The sequence below is a fragment of the Zootoca vivipara genome, chromosome Z1, assembly GCF_965207765.1.
Source record: "Zootoca vivipara chromosome Z1, rZooViv2.hap1.1, whole genome shotgun sequence".
NCBI classification, from domain to species: domain Eukaryota; kingdom Metazoa; phylum Chordata; class Lepidosauria; order Squamata; family Lacertidae; genus Zootoca; species Zootoca vivipara.
In genome coordinates, this window is record NC_142583.1 from 43685125 (window position 1) to 43701517 (window position 16393).

General features: G+C 41.4%; 1 long non-coding RNA gene across 2 annotated transcripts in view; it reads left to right on the top strand.

Annotated features, from left to right (window-relative positions):
* Positions 1-8043: 8043 nt before the first annotated feature.
* Positions 8044-16393, top strand: part of LOC148687357 (uncharacterized) — a 39326-nt gene continuing 30976 nt past the window's right edge. For both annotated transcript variants that reach the window (XR_015947907.1, XR_015947908.1), the window contains exon 1: positions 8044-8109. This is a non-coding gene — a long non-coding RNA (uncharacterized LOC148687357). The remainder of the gene's footprint in view (positions 8110-16393) is intronic.

The following is a 16393-nucleotide window of genomic DNA, read 5'->3' on the forward strand; positions in this document are numbered from 1 at the left end:
TTTGCTATAAAGCTTCTCTTCCGATCTTTACTGCTTAAAGTAAAGCAGTCATTATTGCTTTTTCACACCAAGGGCCACCTCACACCACCTCACTACTGCATTCCAGTAGTGATGGGGTACCAGATCACACAATCACAAACCTTTAACACAGACTCCCTCCTTCTCTTTTTCCCTTTTATGAAGGTGTGTGTGTGTGTGCACGCACGCACACACACACACACACACACACAACTAGTACTCATGGGAACAGAGAAATATATTTAACCCTTAGTAATTTTACTTCATCAGATCTCTCCTCTAGTAAGGATGCTTAGAAAACATCCCTATTTGAAAAGTTTGCCTTTGTGTGTCTCACCCTGAAAGTCTCAGTACCTGGAATATAACTTTTTACCCATTTGGAATGTATGTGTATATAGAGAGATAGAGAGAGATGTCCTTGAGCTAACTTGGTGTTAAGCTAATGTCACCAAATGTCATGCTGTGAGCTCTGATCACGGCAAAGAGAGCAGAATGCTGGACAGAGCTGCAGAAATAACTTCTGTCTTTTGTTGCCACATGTACCAGCATGCAGCATGCTTTGCAGAGATCATTTGTACCACAATGCTATTTCACAAGTTGAGATGGGTCACAGTAGGGAAGCGCTTCCTTATATTATTTTCCATCAAAGGGAGCTTATACTTTTTGCCCATCTGAATAGTGTCATTAGACTACTAATTTACACTTTGGTAAAAGGGTCAGGAGTACTCCATTTTTTGATGATCTGATATTAGATTGAAAAGGGAAATTTTAATAAGTGCTGTAATTTGCCACTGCCCTTCCATCATTCAGTCCTTTTTGAATTAGATAGCTTATAAGACAAAAAAAAAAGTCCAGTGCACGGAATATTTCAAGGTGTTAAGTCTTTCCAGTACTAAAGAATTCATTTTCTTTCATCCTAATGGAGTCCCTTTCCTGTCCAAAACATTTTTTTAAAGAAAGATTTATTCTTAATATTATCTATCAGTTTAGGAGAAAATGATTCATACAGAAGAGTCTATGTGACAACTAAATTGTTATTATTATTTTGAAATCCACTCTTTGTAAACCACAAAAAGTGTATTCATGGATTATATTAGTACGGTATCTTCAGAAGTTCTGTAGACTGAAGTAGGAACTTAGTATCTAACAAAAGCTATAGGAAACACATGAAGAAAGAAAAGTTAACACCTCCCACTGCATTTTGAAGCACATAGCTTCTCATAAATGTATATGAATGTGCTATTTTCTTTTTATAATTATATCCCACATTTATACCATCATGGAATCAAAGGCAGTGTACATGGGGTTCCCATCCAGGCACTGATCATACTCAGGCCCGCTTAGGTTCAGCACATTGGTGGTGTCACATGCTTTGGGCCTCACCACCATGATAGTTAATCTGTTCCATTGGAGCTTGATGGTCACAGGGAAGGTGGGCATAGTTAGGCCAGGTCCAGATAATTCAGAACCATGGACAGTGGACAGTGATCCATGCAGGACTCCAAGCCAATGCTGCGGGCTTTGGTCTCAGAAGTAAGCTGAAGATAGCTGAAGCCTTATGTAAGTTTTATAAGGTCTGTCCTGCACTTGGCCCTGCCTCCCTGGAAGAGCTGACTAGGTAATTTAAAGGAGTTTTGTCTGGTTTTTATCCATTGGCTTCTGAAGAGTTGCAAATGCAGAGTTGATATCATGGATAGTCTTCTGAGTGCAAGGGAAATGTTCAGACCATGTTCTTCATGGGGTAGGTGTGGAATAATGTATAGAATGCTTCTCCCTGGGTGGAAGAGTTGTACTTCATCCTCCTCTCAGTCTTGCTTGGGGTATTATGGGACTCTTGGGTTGGAGGGATCCTAACATTAGCAGTCCTTTTATTTTGACAGGTACCCCGGCTCCTCTCTCCCACCCCTCTGAACTATTAGAATTTTCTTTCTGCAAATGGGTGGAACCACCCCAAAAACAGGATGGAGGGAGAAGATGAGATGGCAACATGGACAAAAGATGAAGTAGGAACAGCAAGGGGGGAGGAGGGTCAATGTCAATCCATTAGCAACTGCTGTGACAACATGGCACACAACTACAAGTGGGTTTGGGCTATAATGAAGACCAAGGAACTAATGCCTAAACCATTTTTTTAAAATCTTAATTTTAGACATCAAGTTCGGAGGCACCCTCTTAGAATACTTTGGCTTATATAAAAAATAGCACTAAGTCACTCATTCCATTAGTGCAAGGATTTATGCTTGTGCAACAGAACATCAAATCCTTTCCTCCCCTTAAGTGCTCCCTGAACATGTTGTGGGGAATTTTTCAGAACAGATTTGGAGAACATGCTGGGTAAACAGGATGGATGAATGATGGGGAAGTTCCACTGTCCAAGCATAAATCCTCATGTTGCACCGGGCACCATCCAGTGTTTGCTTAGGTAAAACAATTAGGATATAGGAAGAAATGTGTTTGAAACTACAATTCAGTGATCTTTAAGTCACATTAAGTTGCTATTCTTTGCTTTGGTTGGCCTTCCTTGGTGTGAATTTCTTTGTGGATAATTCTGGCATTTTGTAAACAACCCTATTTACTGGCTATGCTCTATACAGTTCAGCTTTATCAATACATATTATTACGGGTCACCTCACACTCACCTTTGGTTCATTCTATTAAGTGGATCATATAAAATCACTATCTACAGTTTCCCTTTCCAGAGAGTGATTATACCAATCCAGCTGAACTACCCTTTTAAATGATTATCAAACTCTTGGAAGCTTTCCCAAGTGCAACTATAGTTATAAATACTGATTAAGTATTAAGTATGACCTTTTAAAGGGGGCAAAGTGGTGATGGTTTGTTATCAACACAGAGAATCTTGTACAGAAAAATATTTTCCTAGCCTTTTAAGTAACCTCTCTTGTTGATATTTGACCCATGCTTGCATCAATGTACTGCTGTGAGGATATGACTTATTTCTTAAGTTGTTGTATTATCCCAGAGAAAATGTCTTATTGATCTTCTTCTATTGGCTCACACGGGAAAGAAAACATGCTTTTAAATTATGAGCATGCTACTATGCTTCTCTGTCTTGTGGTGGTCTAATAGATTAATCTATATGGCTTGTATAATTTTCACCCCAAAGCTTCAGGCGACAATAAGAAAAACTTAAGGTAGGGGATAAGATTTTGTAATTTATTTTATTTTATTTATTTATTTTTTAAAAAAACATAAGTATGTAAATGTTGAATCAGATTGAAAGACAAAGAAGTACTGTTGATGTTGATGTTAGCTGGAGTTTAGGCATGAGCTATATGTGCACTAGATCATTAAAGCACATTCAAATCACATTTAACCCCTCAAAGAATTCTGGGCAACCCCTCACAGAGTTACAATTCCCACTAACCCTTAATAAATGATGGTGCCCAGAATTCTTTGAGGGGGGAAATGCTCTTTAAAGGTAAAGGGTGTACACAGCCTCGATGTTGCTAAGTATAATGTTGTAAAGTGTTGTAGTATAATGGATATATGAGTCTATTCTATTCTATTCTCTTCTATTCTATTCTATTCTATATTTGTTTCTATTCTATGATTGGGATGTAAGCCGCCCTGTGCTCTGAAATGGAGAACAAGCGGGGAGTGTTTAAAACGTACACTCCCTAAAATAACTAAATAATTCCAACCTCTAAAACTCAGTAAACAAATGTCACCCCATATTAAAAGGGTCATATGACACACAAGAACACCACCTCAGTACAGTATTGTCAACACTGAATGGCAATGGCTCTCAGCACTTTCAGGCAGTAGTCTTTTCTAGCTCTGCCTGGAAATTTCAGAGACTGAACCACTATCCCACTAACTGAATTTTCTCATTTTTCCTACTACAGATTTTTCTGCCTTGCCCAAACACTTCTACTGCAAACATGTTTGGGACTCTTATTTGCAAGAGCACATACGTAGTCCTCATGATCAAAATGGTTTCCTCATATCCCTGATTCCCATTCCTTTATTGTTCCATGGGCTGGCACTGCCCCATGTTCCCTTCTGAGCTGTGCTTGAGTTAACGTGAAAATCTCTTGTTATTTTTAAATGGGCAAGTACAGTTTTCCGCAATTTTAACTTCATGACTTTTGTGATCTCATGAGCACATTAGTATTCCTTTTTGAGCTGTGATTTAATCAATGTGCATATACACTAATGCACATTGGAAACCTGTAAATTGAAAACTGCAGCAAACTATACTTGCACTGTAGTTTGAATAATGTTTTGATGTAAATGGAAGCATGACAGGTCAATAATTCCATTGTGGTGCTTCACATGTAAGATCACACAATTCAGACCTCCAAATCTGGAGGGAAAGGAATATTATTTTACATGTTCCAGTTCCTGCCTGAATTGTTCCACACTTAAAGAGACAGCATAATTAAGTATTTCTCTCTGTGTGTCCTCAGTAAAGCAATCCTATGCACATTTACTTGAGAATAAATCACACTGAACTTATTGGGACTTATTTCTGAACTCACTTGTGCGGGATTTGGATGTAAAAATCATAGACTGTGCTTAACTATGCATCGTTCACACAACCACAGTCGGGCTGGCATGTATGAAATATTTATTAATATTCTCTATTATATATCTCTCTCATTGACAGTGTGGTTAACACTTTACACAGTACAAGAGGAGAGGCCCAAACTGAGAGGGTTTATGATACATAATTCATTAAACATGAAAAACAATATAGGAAGAGGAAGGAACTGGAGCAGGGATAAGGAGGGAATATGTATTATTTCAAGTACGCGTTCTTAAGCCTAGCAACAATAGAGCATGGAGATGGAGTGTGTGGCAAAGGTGTAATGAAAGGATCTGAAGGGAAAGAGAGAGCAGCATCACAGAAGTGTCCTGGGATGTAGTTCCAAATATAAATGGGCAAGGAGTGTGGTAGAGTCTCCTTCTTTGGAGGTCTTTAAGCAGAGGCTTGACAGGCATATGTCAAGAATGCTTTGATGGTGTTTCCTGCTTGACAGGGGGTTGGACTGGATGGCCCTTGTGGTCTCTTCCAACTCTATGATTCTATGATTTCAGAAAGCTGAATGGCTGAAGGCTGTTTGTGGAGCTGGGGGAGCATGGTCACAAGTAGGGGTACATGAAGATAGCAGAGCACCAATTTTTAAAAAGTGATCTAGCAGAAAGAGGGGTGTGTGGTGTTGTGTATTGATTCAAATGATTTTATATCTGTATTACTATTCTCTGTATTTGCCACGTGGATTCAGAAAATTGCAGGTCCATTAGTTTAACTTTCATTCTGAGTAAATTGGTGGGAAGTAATATTAAAGTAAGGTTACCAGATGTCCCCATTTCCCAGGGACAGTCCCCGGATTTACAAATCAGTCCCCTGACAAAATCCTATCATTCCTACTGAAGTTGAAAAGTGTCCCCGGTTTCATTGAAAAAAAATCTGGTAACCTTGTATTAAAGAGATATAATGTTGAAACATATAGAAGAACTAGTGTCACTGTAGAAGAAGCCATCAAGTTCAAGCAAAGCAAGTCCAGTTTCAAAATTGGGAATATTTTGAAATTGAAATGTTCTTTGAAGTGAATAGTCAAAATCTTATTTTATGATAAAAAGCTATCGTGGTGGAAAATACCTCTTTCTTTGTTCCAGTCATATATGGAAATTCAGCCTAAATCTGAAAGGACTATTCAGAATAGAAAGGGGAAACTGACAAATGCTTTCATTCCAGGAGAAAATGTGTAATAAATAAGAATATGAATTGGGGTGTTCAGGAAGGGTGAAGGATTTGTTTGCTTGTTGTTGTTGTTTTAAAAAAATAGTCACTAGCAGAGGTGAGAATATGGTTAATTTTAATGCAATGTCTATATCTTTGTCAGTTCTATAGACCTGCAGGTACAATAAGTAAATATGACTGCTTGTAAGTTACATTTATTTGTGAACCTTTGTTAAAATGAAAGGTTCATTTATTACAGGCTATTATCCACATATATAGAGACATCAACGAAAGCTAATTATGGCCTTAGTGTTTAAGAGGGGATGGATTTTCAAATTGCATTTGCCACAAATTGCATTTTGCTCTCAGATATTTGAGGAAAGGTTATAAACTTTATGAATTGCATTTCTTTGGGGGAACCCAAGCAGAAGACAAAAGAAATTGGCTGTAGATTAATATTTGCATTAAAACAACCAAAGTCTGCTTTCCGTGGAACAAATGAATGACTCACATTGCAGTCAATGGGCCAAATCTTGCATTTTTATATCAAGCACATTTTCTACTGTGGGCAATTTGACTCTACATCCCTACTTTGTGCCTCTCTGTTTGTTTTCATTATGTGAAATAAACTGGCATAAGTTAATTAAATTTCCCAATCTATTTGCTTGGTAGAAATATCTATATTGCTTAAGACAGAGGCATTCAGATAACTGGATTGGTGTTTGCTTGTGGCAAACTATATGTGTTTTACTGTGTGGAAATCGGTTATCCAAAAGTTTCTGTTGAAACTAGGAAGAATCTAGAGCAGAACTAATCCCGTAGAGAGAGAAAGTTGCCACATTACCCGAATATCTGGGATGTGAATCCAACTCACTTGTGGGCTAATGTGATTACGAAGTGCTCAAATAAGATTCAGTTCAGCTGTGGTACACTCCAACCTATCAGTACCTAATGAGGAGATGTGAAACCAGTGGCTCTCCCAATCTTGTTGAACTCCAGGATAGCAGGAGTTGTGATCCGCTGATGTCAGGAGGGCCACAGCTTCTCCATCCCTGGCATATCAAACAGAACTAATCAGGTGAAGATTTGGTTCAAAGTTTGCAGGTGGGTAGTGTATGAGGTCGATTGATGTATATGATGGTATATAAAATGGGCCCACTGAATATTGTTTTGAGTAAACTTCATAGACATTGTAGTTGCTGGAGACATGGTGTAAATGCATTGCTGTTGACTCAGTGGCGTAGTAATGGGGGGGTGGGGGTGCCACCTCAGGTGGCAGACTGGTTGGGGGGCAGCAGGCTGGATGGGGTTACCACCTCCGATGGCCGCTGCAAGCGCCCCTCACTGACCACACGGAGGTGAGGCTGGGGGTGTGCTGCAGAAAGAGCTCCGGTGGCTTCCAAACCCAGCTCCTCCACAGCATCTCCTCCCTGCCGGAGGAGCCACCCTCTGCTGGCAGCGCAGCCCTCGCCCGCTTCCATGATGGCCCTGAAGAAAGCCAAGCGGCGGGTGAGCAGGACCAGCCCCTGTGGAGCCAGCGCAAACTGGCTGTGAGGAGAACCACCTCGAGTGTGGTAAGGATGGGCGGCATAGCTGCCAAGTTATCCCTTTTTTAAAGGGATTTTCCCTTATGCTGAATAGGCTTCCTCGCGAGAAAAGGGAAAACTTGGCAGCTATGATGGGCGGAGAGAGGGCCAGAGGGAGAAGGGGAGGCCTGCCGGATGCCACCCGCCACTGCCTGCTGTGTTGCCGCGGCACCACGGCTTATCCCTCCTGTGCACGCATGCGCCGTGCATCGTGATGTATGACGCATGCGCATGACGAACACCCCGCCCCCCGTGGGGTGCCTTCGGGTTTGCTGCCTCGGGTGGCCAGGCGGCTAGCTACGCCGCTGTGTTGACTCACCTGTGGGAAATCAGCAGTTAAATGCAACAATGCATATTCTTGCTAGTCAGTAAGATTAGGAGCTAATGACCACAGAGCTGCATTACTGATAGGCAGAGACTCAGACCATAGAAATGTAATTGTTTGAGAAATGGCTCTGTGTGATGTCATTTCTATTCCCCTCTTGAGTGGGAAGGATCAAAGAAGTATTTCCTGTTCCTTCCCTTTCTTTTTCTTCCTTTGACCAGCAATGGGGGCAGATGTGCCCTCTGCTTATTCTAACCCAGGCATGTGCCTGAGTTTGCTTGTACTCGACACAAAATAAAAAAATCCTTCCAGTAGCACCTTAGAGACCAACTAAGTTTGTCAACATGAAAGCTCATACCAATGACAAACTTAGTTGGTCTCTAAGGTGCTACTGGAAGGAATTTTTTTTATTTTGTTTCGACTTACAGCAGACCAACAAGGCTACCTACCTGTTTGCTTGTACTGCAAGTGTAAGTATTTCACCTGCATGGTTTTTACTGCTGCTGTAGCTGAGAACCAATGCATGTGTATGAGTAAGTAAATAATATTTTAAACTTCCTTCCCTATCTGTTGTCTGAATCTTTGTTAAGTGAGATAAGAAAAGAGAGAGGCAGCTTACTTTGCAGCTGGACTTGTTCAAAAGAAGGCTTTACAGCCTAATTCCTACGCTCCAGTTTGCTGCCAAGGATGGGACTTTAAACTCCCTTCAACCCACCGCTGGGCTTCTGAAGGGATAAATTGCAGTTAATATACTCTCATAAAACCCATCCCACACCACCTACAGCAGATGCTAAGCCACCATATTCCTACAGCAGATGAAACTTTCCGGTTTCATAGAGGTGAATCATACACAGTATTAGTATGACCAAGTCTGAAAGGAAGGTCACAGCATTCACTGTGATGGAAATAATAGAGATGTTTCCAGCTGCTGTCTCACCCTGAGTTTCAAGCACAAGAATGCAGAGAGGTGCAGCTCAAGTTCTAAATCTGTGTAGCTGAACAATAAACTGCTTTCAAACCTTTCCTCCATGCTTATACGGAACGCACAGAAGGGGGAGGAATTGCATCGTGCTTATTGTCCATGTTCTCTGATATCCATGTAGCTGCTGGCCTTATCTGTGCATTCAGCAGAAAGCTTGCGGAGAAACTCTCTGTCCTTTCAGCTAAGCAAGTTAAGGGTCTTTCAAGCTATTGGGAAATGTGCCCCTTTCACACTGTCTCTCTCACCCACACCTCTCATATACAAATGCAAGGAACCACTCCCTTGTTAGGAACTTTACTCTATCACAAGGCCTGCTATGTATCTGGTTTCTTGTTCACTTGGCTTGTTTGCATCCAGCCGCTAGATATTACCAGACATAATGATCCCATCTTTTCCATTTGATCATATACGCAGGTATACAATCATAGCAAGAAATTTTAGTATAAAGCAAGGGTATGCACAGAGATAGGGACCCAGGTGGTGCTGTGGTTAAACCACTGAGCCTAGGGCTTGCTGATCAGAAGGTCGGCGGTTCAAATCCCTGTGACGGGGTGAGCTCCCGTTGCTTGGTCCCAGCTCCTGCCAACCTAGCAGTTCGAAAGCATGTCAAAATGCAAGTAGATAAATAGGAACCGCTACAGTGGGAAGGTAAACGGCGTTTCCATGTGCTGCTCTGGTTTGCCAGAAGCGGCTTTGTCATGCTGGCCACATGACCTGGAAGCTATACGCCGGCTCCCTCGGCCAATAATGCGAGATGAGCGCGCAACCCCAGAGTCGGTCACGACTGGACCTAATGGTCAGGGGTCCCTTTACCTTTTTATGCACAGAGATATAAGCATGGAAATAACAGGCGAGTATCACTTTCTTTACATCTAATGTCTTTTTCAGAAGTTACACTCACACATTCAATCAATGGAGAGTGAGGCTCTCCCCTCAGAATGCTTGGGCATAAAAGCTGAAGAGGGCTTCTATTTGGAGGCAATGTATGGCGTACTCTGACACCTATTCTATATTTTGGGGACTTAACTGCATCAATTTTTGAACTGAGATAGCCATATGCTATAATAAATAATAACCTATAAAGAGATGGTGATGATTTTTCTTAAGTAAGGACGGTTTCTTGAAGAGCCTCTGAACTGCTCTGATTCGGCACATTTTGAACTAATTTGACACAAACCTCTGCAGGATTCAGTATGTGAAAATGTGATTAATTTACAGGCACTGTGTAGGAAAGCAGTTATGATTATCGGTCGGGAAAGAAGGAGAGGCATATATAACACATCTCAAAATTTGGCATGTAGGGAAAGCAACCTAACCCTGGGAATAAGGAGCAGGATTGAGGCAAGTAACTGCTGTAGATCTTAGTGTCACTTCTGAGAGTGAAAGTAATTACTGGTTTGTGTTGACAGATGAAAATAAAAGGCTAATGTAAGTGGGCAAAGTACATTCCATCACTGTTATGCTACCAAATTGACTCATATGCCTGGGATTCATGTCACTCTGTTTATTTGTTTTGACTCAAAATTCACAAGGAGCACCACTGACCCTTTCTTTCTTAAAAAGAAAAAAGAGGGATCTGTACAGATTCTATATGTTCCATATTAAACCTATGTAATCTATAGGTTAATCTAGGACAATGCCTTGTTTTATTATAAGGAACATGTTTAGTATCTGAAGACAGTTCCCAATACAATATCTTTCCTTGTTTCTACTATTCTTGAACTGTGATTCATGCACTGAACACATGATAAGGAAGCAAGAATGCCCCAGCAGGACCACCAATACAAACATATTTGTTGGCCATACATTCATGTAAAAAAGGAAAAGAAAAAAGTTCTCTCTCTTTCAGAGAAATGCTGAATGTGACTTGTGGAGATATGGCCAGAAAATGTGTGTTCAGCAGGCATAAGTCCTGTCTCATCTCATGCTTTCAGAGTAGACCTTCATTGGTTTCCCCAACAGTGTGAGATTCTGAGCAGTCTTTTTTTTTAAAAAAAAAATACTAAGTCCAGCGCCGTCTTAAGCGCCCCTGTCGCCATGGTGCGCCGGATCTCTCCGTCGCCCTCCCGCCCCGTTTCCCAGCGCGGTGGGCAGGTGGACGCCGCACGCAGCTGCGCAGCGGACCGGTGGACCGGCCGGCCAGCGGGCGGGCGCAGCTCGCGGCGCCCTCCTGGCGGGCCGGCACCATGGTGCCCTGCGCCACCGGGGGTCTATGACGAGCCGGCCCTGACTAAGTCTCTTTCCTGGAAAGAAAGTTATGGGGGAAAATGTGTAGGTAGTCATTTAAGTGAAATGAGCAAGACCATCTGCTTCCTGTCAGTGTTTTTAACCAGTGATGAAGTCAGAAGCTGTTATAGATGAATGTGTTGCTTGGGTACCAGGCAAAAGGAATCTGCTGAGTCCCAAATAATTGCTGTTTCCCCCCTTCCCTTTAACACACTTTTCCTGCTTCTCTCTCATTTCCTTGGATTCTGCAATTTGCTCTTCCTTTCTGCCTAGCAACCAGAATGTATATTTCCTTTGGCAGGTTCACCTGAGGTTCACCTGAGATCAGGTAGTCTCCAGAAGTTATGTTCTGCAAATGCTACTACACATTAAGTATGAACATGTCCTAAAGAATCCCACATCCCTGAAAAAGGCAAATGAGAAAACTTTGCAAAGAGGCTTAGGCATGCATTAAGAATTATCTGTATAGTTAGTTAACCTGCAGTATCATTGTAAAACATGTCTACTTCCAGATAGGTGGGTACAGGATCACAGTTATACTTTGCTTTGGCTTGGCATTTGAGTGGGGGGGGGCGGTTTCCGTACCTTTTAGAGATGCATATCAGACAGAAATTCAATGTTGAGCCTTTTGTAGGATGGAAAAAGCTTCACTGTGACTTCATGATATGATAGCCATGTTCAAATATATTAAAGGATGTCATATAGAGGAGGGAGAAAGGTTGTTTTCTGCTGCTCCAGAGAAGCAGACATGGAACAATGGATTCCAACTACAAGAAAGTAGATTCCACCTAAACATTAGGAAGAACTTCCTGTCAGTAAGAGCTGTTCGACAGTGGAATTTTCTGCCAAGGAGTGTGGTGGAGTCTCCTACTTTGGAGGTCTTTAAGCAGAGGCTTGACAGCCATCTGTCAGGAATGCTTTGATGGTGTTTCCTGCTTGGCAGGGGGTTGGACTGAATGGCCCTTGTGGTCTCTTCCAACTCTATGATTCTATGACTTTTTGTTATGTCATGCTTCTTGTGGCTACCATTTTCTGACCAGCACCCAGCAGAGCAGCAGAATCTCTTGAAATTCAAAATGTGCCCACTGGTCCAAAAAGATTGGTGACCCATAGAATAGAACCACTGAAATTAATGGTCATGAATTAGTCTATTAATTTCATTGGGTCTACTTTGAGTTGTATTAACATTGGCAACAATCTATTAAGAGACACTATGCCACCGAATGCTAGTCCCTGCAGACTAACAGCAGGAAAGGGTTATGTATTTAGGCTTGCCATACGTCAGGAAAATTCCTGACATGCCTTGGTTCTTGGGTGTAAAAATGGCATCAGGGGGGAATTTTGTTGAATGGGCAAAATGGGGGCGGCACCCAGATTATGGCAACGCAATGGAAAAAGCAGCGGAAACAGCTCTAAAATCTTAAAATTGCTATTTTTGAAGGAGGTTCCCCCCCCCCAAAAAAAGCTCAACAATTTGGGTTTGTTCCTAAATTGTTCTTAAAAAAAAAAAGCTCAAGCCACAGGGGAAAACAAGATGAGCCATTGGTCTGATCCAGCTGTTTTCTGCTTATGCATATTTATGTAAAGGAGTTTCAGCAGCCATGTACACTAGCATTTCCATGTTTTACTAATCTCAGTCACTTGCTGCCATAAACGTTGTGATAACTTGCAGTGCCAGTGTTCTTTCAGCTTGAGTGCATTTTGATAACCCTGTCAAGAACTCTGATTTAACAAGCCTATCAAATCTCATTAAAATCCTTGTTGTGCCCAGTTTATATGCCAATAATGTGTCTATGGATCATATTTGCAATGGCCCATTAACTATGCTTCTGATTCAGTATGTCATATGTACTGTAGTTAATCTGTGCTTCTTTCTTTCTTCTTCTGCTGTTCTAATTAGGGGATAAAATACATTTGTAGCCATCTAAATTTGGTAACTTCAGGTTTTTAGAGTGGTGCCCCAAATTTCATGGGCTTCACCACTAAAGGCAAAGTAATACCACAACAAATATACGCTAATCACATATGCAAATTGATAGGATGTACATACAGTTCAAAATTGGTTAGACCTTGTGTGACCTTGACTGTTGCTAAATCTTAGCTAATGTTATAGCTAGTAGTCTGGTTTTAGGGTCCAAATACTCCTGGAAAATTTGTTGCTTTCCCAACCTTTTCAATATAAGGCATGCATGCAGTTATATTTTATTGAGAAAAACCTGGAGGGAGGAATCACAATCATGGAATAAGACCCAATACAGGAAAGAAATCAGAGACAGGATTATTGGGAGGGATTGCTACCCTTCAAACAGGTCCTGATCCTGTGCCTTTAAACAGAAACAGAAAAATGAGCAGGTTACAGATTTCCAGACCTGGAGATGTGGGTTAGTTTTTGCTCCTAAATTCATGAAAGCAAGGACAGTCAAAAGTAGAGCAGGCTCCATTTGAAAGACTGGAGGAAGGCTGGTTTAAATGTAAAGAATCATAAGAAGGGAGAGGAAAACACTTAAAATTGCTCATGACAGTGAACACTTGGTTATCAGGCTGGTTATCATGGTCTTCACCAGTAAAGTGAGTTGTATTTCTATTAAGTATGTTTGATAACAGTGATTTTTGTAAATGTGCAACTATGATAGGAACTGACACATGCCTTTTTCATGCAAATCTGTATTGCTTGTGTCCTTGTTTTTTTGATGATGTGTTAACTGGTGGTGCCAGTGTGGTGTAGTGGTTAAGAGTGGTAGACTCGTAATCTGGGGAACCGGGTTCACGTCTCCACTCCTCCACATGCAGCTGCTGGGTGACCTTGGGCTAGTCACACTTCTTTGAAGTCTCTCAGCCCCACCCATCTCACAGGGTGTCTGTTGTGGGGGAGGAAGGGAAAGGAGAATGTTAGCCGCTTTGAGACTCCTTCGGGTAGCGATAAAGCGGGATATCAAATCCAAACTCTTCTTCTTCTTCTTCTTCTTCTTCTTCTTCTTCTTCTTCTTCTTCTTCTTCTTCTTCTTCTTCTTCTTCTTCTTCTTCTTCTTCTTCCCTGGCCACCCTAATCAAAACAGTGGCAAAACATTAGGTTCTGCTGATAGCAGCAGTGAGATGCAAGCATTATGTTGAAGGATTTTCTCAACTCAAGACCTCTCTCATTTATAAAGTGAAAACAGGGTTCTGAGGACATAAAATTTCCTTTGGGTCAAGGTTTCAGACCAAGCTAGACTCATATTTGCTAGGATCCTACCTGTCGCTGTAAGAGAACGTCTTTGCTGTGTATGCCCACAGCCTGGAGGACAACAAAACGTGATTGCCAGCTCACTTAATTTAATTTTTGTCAGTTATGCTTAGCTACATTATTCATATTACTGCATTTCACATCATAGGAGACTATGGGTCAAACAAGCATGACATAAAATATTATCTGTTCTAGGATCTTTTCTGATATCGACATCCTGCTGGCTGGTTTGGTAATTTCCTGGGTCTTCTTTTTTACCCTTTCTGAAAAAGAGAGCATTATTATTATTATTATTATTATTATTATTAAAATTTGTATACCACCCTTCATCCATAGAATTTAGAGCAGTTCACAGCATAAAAATACAAGATAAAGACACAAAATACATAATTAAAAGGAAGAACAAAAGCAAAATAAAACAATAATCCCCATTGCCTCGCACAAACACATTTAAAATAGTCTAAGATGTTAATCACCCCAAGGCCTGGATGAAAAGGAACATTTCTGCCTAGTGTCTAAAGGTTTGTAATGAAGGTGCCAGCCGAACTTCCCTGAGCAGAGTATTCCACAAATGGGGAAGCAGCAGCTTGTGCCACTTCTTTACAATCAGGCCTGATCCCTGGGCATGTGCGTAGGTGGGCTGGCTGCCATCATGCTAAGGTTTCTGAATGTCAGAAAGACTGGAATCTTTTTTTCAGAAGACAAGGGGGAATCTCTCAGTTTTACATGCCAAGAATCTCTAAATCTCTGGCAAAAAAAAATCTAGGCAGAATACAGATGACTACCATCTCTGCTTGTTATGACAAGTGTTTTTCTGCTGCAGCTGTGAGGAGATTAATCATCCAAATGCTATAGAAAATGCACACTTAAAAGTATCTGTCCTGGCCCCAGAAATTAATAAATAACATTATTATTTTAAACTTCCACCAGATGGAGCTCTCTATATTAAGTACTGTATATACACTTATACGTACATATCTGTTTATGAAACAAAAACTAGCATCCTCCTCCAGGAAGGTTTGGTGAGGGAGAGAGATGGTTCAGAATACAATATCTAAATGCTAGATACTCTGTTTCATACAGACTCCCCACTGCTGCATTGCAAAGCACTGATTTGTGACATTGATGGGTTATAGCATGCTCATTTATTACTTATATTTTGCCTCTCTCTCTTTTTGTCCTACCTGTCTTTGAATGTATCTATTTTATTTCATTCTTCCCTCAGCATTGGAGTTACTGGCTGGAATTCATTATACCTGTGGAAAAATAATGATGGGGTTGTGAAATTATGGGTCAGAAGATTGTGGTGATGGGACCAAACTACTCATTCCTCTGGGATCAAACATCTACATGAGATCATTTTAATAGTCTGTAATACTTGATTTGACTTACCTCAGGCCAACGGTTATATCTATCTCCATCATCCCTGATGTGTATTGATCTAGTATGACTAAAGTCCAGGCTCAAAAGAGCCCATTCAGGACCAAGCCCTATGCAACAGGAGCAGTCTACTTCATGTAGAAGCAATAGTTATTTCTTGTTTCCCAAAGAAATTACACACACACACACACACAGTGATGTAATGAATAGCTCTAATTCTTCTTTTCCCGAGTGAAACCTGCATATATCAATTTGCAGATAATTGTCTCAAATATAACAACAAGTACATCATAGTTAGCTAGCGATTGCCCAGAAAACAGTTGTGAAATATAGCCAGGCTCTGTGTGCAATAACAAGCTACTCAATGACTTTAATAGGGGACTTGGAAGTGGAAGGACAGCTGACACATGTAGCTTGCAAATTTCAGATTGATGAACCCTAAAATTACTAGCACCCTGGCCAAGGAGTGCCTTTGGCACCCCGCATGATAATTTCTGCAGCATTATCAAGTTCTGTGCATGGTGCCAGACAGGGCCGTCTTAAGCATATCCAGCGCTGTGGTGCAAAGCTCCCTCCAGCGCCCCCGTTTCCTATATAAATCTCCATTTGTGTTGGGGCAACCCAGTCAGATGCAGCGGTGTAAACGCGTGGCTGCCTTGGGGGAAGGGTCCTTCTGCAACATTGGAGAGCGGCATGGCGTGGCGGGGGCTTCTGTGTCGTCTGTCTGTGTTTCTGGTTACCCCCATATCTTGTGTTGTCCACCAAAGATTTATTTCATTTTTTGAAAGGGGAAAGCGAGGGCTTTAAGCCCAGCATGGCTGTAAAGGGATCAGGAGACTGACAAGTCGGTTTCTTTGCGGTTTTATTAATGGGCTTGCAAAAAATGCCAGAGGAGCCTTGCCTGTGTGCCTTCGAAACCCGGGGAATCTCGCCTCGCCTTTTT